Genomic DNA, 4,627 nt, shown 5'->3' with positions numbered 1-4,627 from the left:
TGAACACACACACACACACACACACACACACACACACACACACACACACACACACACATTCACACTCTTGTTTGTTACTGCTGGAGCTCAAACCCAGGGCCTTATGAAAGGCTAAGGAAATGGTCTACCACTGACCTATGCCACTGGCACCTCTTTGCAGGGAATATTAGTCACATTGTACAAATGAAGAAACTGTATCTCAGAAAGGGGAAGTGATTCATCTAAGATCCCTCAGTGACTCTGTAGAAGAAGTAGGACTAGAGCTGCAGTTTTCTGAGTGCCCACTAAGTGCCAGGTCCAGTGCTAGCTTCTTTGGAAAATATACTTTATCTTTACATCACACAGGGATTAATACCTTCATTTTACATTCTTTAGACAGAGCCATTCACAACTTTCCTGAACTCCTTTGTGAAGCCAACCTATTAGCTGTACTCCTTCCTGAGGACAAAACATTCCTGGAGAATGTGACCTCGCTGGTGGGAAGAGAAACCTCTCCCTATGCTTCCTACAGCAGCCCCTCCCTTCTGACCTTGAAGGCACTGTTTAGGGCCAGAAGGAGTCTGAGGGCCATATGTGTGGGAGACATTAGGGCTGCTCGTTATTAAGCAATAACACTCCATTATTTCCTGGGCTAAAGATTTCCTCAGTATTTCCTTTGCATGTTTGCCTTCTTCCACCCTGCTGCCACCTTGATCCAACCCATTATCATCTTTCAACTGGATTTCCACAAAGATATTCCACCAGTATCTTTGATCAGGTTGTTTACCCCTCTGTGGTTTATTCATTGCACACTGAGGCAGGAGATTAGGGTGTAGAAAACTGACTGGGGAAGTGGGTATGACCTATTAATTACACAATTTCAGAACAAATGAACAGAATAGTTCCCAAATCCCTGCATGTGGAACCAGAGAGCGCTATCTTTAATTTTTCTTATGAGAATTTGAGCAGTTTTTTTACAGGATGGTTTACACTTAACATCAGCCTGAGGAGTGGGATATACAAAAAGCACCCTACAAACAGATAAACCAGGCCTTCAGATTTTAAAGGATGTGCACTCAGCCCAGACACTTTCAATGGGTCTCTAGGTAAAATCAGTAGCAATGATTGGCAGGGTGCTGAGTCATCTCAGGGACTTATAGTGTACAGGACTTTCCCAGAGTTCATTCAGATTAAATTATATGTATGAGATGTACTCCCTATGTTACTGGGGTTGGGGTGCTAAAGGATCCTCCTGGAGGTGGTTTCTAGGTACTTTCTGTCCTGAGCAGAGAATTAGTCAAGACAAGCACAAATGGAAGCAGTTTTATTAAAGGTAGGAAAAGAAACAGGCATTGCAGAACGAGTTTGGGCCAAGTGAAAATAGGAAAAGTGCATCATACAGCATGAGGGTGGGCCACCATGCAAAAAACAACAAAGTGGCCAAAATCTCAATATGAACCATCCTTTTTCTATCATCCACTCCTCAGGCTGACAGCAGGTCTAGGCCATCCTATGGAATACCTACTCAAGTTCTCACAAGAAGTCCCTGTTGAGGGCATTGGGAACAGCTCTGCACATGTGTCCTGGGATTTTTTAAAAACATATTTATTCACTTATAGATAATGAGGTTAAATATCTTTCCATATGTTTGTGGGTTATTTTTGCTTCTTCTTTTATGATATTCTTATTTGTTTTCTTTGCCCCTTTGTTCTTTTGTCTCTTTCTGGTACCAGGAATCAAATTCAAGATCTTGTGCTTGCCAGACAGACCTGGTGCCACTGAGTTACCTCCCCAGCCCCTGTCCTGGGATTTTATAATTAATCACACCTAGTACACCAAGCAGCTTTGCCATACCATAATCTCCTGTCAAATTTCCTCCCAAGAGACATATATCCCCATAATTTTTTATGGGGTGCTGAGGGAGTGGAGGTCTCTGTCTATAGCTTCTTCCAGCTTGGAGGGGCTGTAGACCCTATGTACTAGGGACTATGTGATTGCCACCTACCTTGGAATATTGTGTCTCACTGTATGGGTTGGAGAAAAAAAACATCAGAAGACAATGAGAAAAATGTTAGTGATTACTCAGCTGTCTGTTCAGTGGGAGAAAGAAAACAACTTCACTAACAAGTCAGAATTCAATGTTTCTTGTGGAGGACAAAATATAACAAAGAAGGAAGTTAGATAAATTATCAAGAACCTCAGAGCCCTATCCTTGGCAAAATTACCCACATAATGAATCTAGTTAAAAATAGGAGCCTTAGGCCGAGGATTTATCTCAGTGGTGCTGCCACCTGACTCACAAGCACAAGGTCCCAAGTTCAATCCTAAAAAAAAAAAAATAGGAGCCTCATTGCAGGTGCCCATTTAAATTGCCATGAATTAGGATCATTAGTGACTTTACTTGTCTGCACCCTACTGGAGTCTTGCTTTCTGAAGAGGAGTCTCAGGTATTCCAGAGGTTCTCAGGAGTAGCTTTCTTATTAGTACTGTGAAAAATCTAGTGACCATTTCACATGTAGGATTTTTATAACTTGTCACTACATCTCTTGAGGAAGGACCTGAATGATTCTTTGGGGGCTCGGAATAGGGCTAGGTTCTTGAGGGGCTGTAGGGCTGCCCTTCTTGACTCCCTATCAGCCTTTTGATTTTACAAGGAGACTTTAGATATGTATCTTTGGGATTCCTTGCAATGCATGCCTATGACCTGCTTGGGAAAATGAGTTGCCTATAGAAGTTGTAGAACTTCCTGCTTGTGCTTTATAGATAATTTCTTATTAGTCAGCAACCTCCTTCTTTCCATACTGCTGCATGGACATGTAGCACCATGGAGTCAGTATAGCTATATAGCTTCTTGCCTTTTTTAATATCAATGCCTGAGTAAGAGCTATTAACTGTTTTTTGAGCAGAGGTCCCTCTAAGGGTCTTGGAAAGGCAGATCACTGGTGTCCTATCTGCTTACATAAATCTGGGAAATCCCTGATTCACAAGAGTGGCTAACATCTGGGCCTGTAGACATCAGAGAGGCAAGATTAAGAGTGGTTTAAATGGCTTCTGTTTTTTCAGAGCAGCTCCAGTTTTAACCTTCACCTTGGATGTCATTTCCAGCCTGCCAGCACTGACTCTTCAGCTCCCCCTGCACAGACCCTTTGGCCTGCTGATACAGACTCCCATGGGACACTAGTGAGCTCTAGGCTTTCAAGTGGATCCTTTGGATCTCTAGCCCACAGACAGCCCTTTTGCACTTTTCCACATTTGACTCTGTGGCTGGCCATAGTGAGTGAATCTTAAAAAGTAGATCCGTCCTGTTTTCATGAGATGACTTTTAACAATTTTGAAGGAACTAAGACTTGTGTACCTGCAGACATCAATAAGGATGAAGAATTTGTAGAGGAGTTTAATAGGTGAAAAACTTTTGCTAATTTTCCAAATACTAGTCCTGTTTTGGCATCAACATTAGCATGAGTGGGTTTTCCTTATACTGGTAAAGGAGATATTTGCAATGCTTTAGTTGTCATGCAGCAGTAGATAGATGGCATTATAGAGACTCAGCAATTGAGAGATAGAAAATTATCTCCAAATTGCAGCTTTATCAATGGATTTTATTTTGAAAACAGTGCTGCACAGCCTACAAATCCTTAGTGTCCAAAATAGTATAATGCTGAAAAGTATCCGAGAAGCAGAAATCATTTTGCTTTAGATAGATCACCTGAGACTCATGCAGACTATCTTTTGAGAACTGGACAGGTTGTAGATATATCAGACACTGTATACCCAAGGAATCCTGCCATGTGTAGTGAAGAAGCTAGATAAAAGTCATTTCACTACTGGCCGGACTATACCCACCTAACACCCAGAGAGTTAGCTAGTACTGGACTTTACTACACAGGTACTGATGATCGAGTACAGTGCTTTTGTTGTGGTGGAAAACTGAAAAATTGCGAATCTTGTGATGGTGCCTGATCAGAACAAAGGCGACACTTTCCAAACTGATTCTTTGTTTTGGGCCAGAAAATTAATGTTCGAGGTGAATCTGATGTTGAGCTCTGATAAGAATTTCCCAAATTCAACAATTCTCCCAAGAAATCCAGCCATGGCAGAGTATCAAGCCTGGATCATTACTTTTGGGACATGGACATAATTAAAAAGGAGCAGCTTCCAAGAGCTGGATTTTATACTTTAGGTGAAGGTGATAAAGCAGAGTGCTTTCACTATGGAAGAGGACTAACCAATTGGAAGCCCAGTGAAGACCCTTGGGAACAACATGCTAAGTGGTATTCAGTTTAGCTGAAAAATAATTTCATATTTTAAACTGTCAATCCCATACCCATCTCTTGCCACTTCCTAGTTCACATTGAACCCAAACTATATTACAATAGTGTATAAGCTGTTCCTTTATTAAACTGGCAGGATCAAACCTTTCCAACTAATCAAGGATGCAGTCTACTGGAAAAATCAGTGGAATCTGTAGGGCATGGTTCATGTGGTTTCCCATGGCTTATCTTGGGGCCTATAAAGAAAGCAACAACTAGGTCCTTAAGATGGTATCCCATGCAGAAAAAAAAAAAGACCCAATAAGCCCACAAACTGGCCCTTGTGAGACTCAAGAATTTACTATCTGAATATCTCTGTCCAAAGTGTCAGCATCTTT

The 4,627-nt window shown here is 41.5% G+C and overlaps 1 pseudogene; it reads left to right on the top strand.

Annotated features, from left to right (window-relative positions):
* Positions 1-3,294: 3,294 nt before the first annotated feature.
* Positions 3,295-4,263, top strand: LOC104852920 (annotated as a pseudogene).
* Positions 4,264-4,627: the final 364 nt, after the last annotated feature.

The sequence above is a fragment of the Fukomys damarensis genome, unplaced genomic scaffold (genome assembly GCF_012274545.1).
Source record: "Fukomys damarensis isolate Sample0158 unplaced genomic scaffold, DMR_v1.0_HiC HiC_scaffold_39, whole genome shotgun sequence".
NCBI classification, from domain to species: domain Eukaryota; kingdom Metazoa; phylum Chordata; class Mammalia; order Rodentia; family Bathyergidae; genus Fukomys; species Fukomys damarensis.
This window is presented reverse-complemented; position numbering and strand designations above follow the sequence as displayed.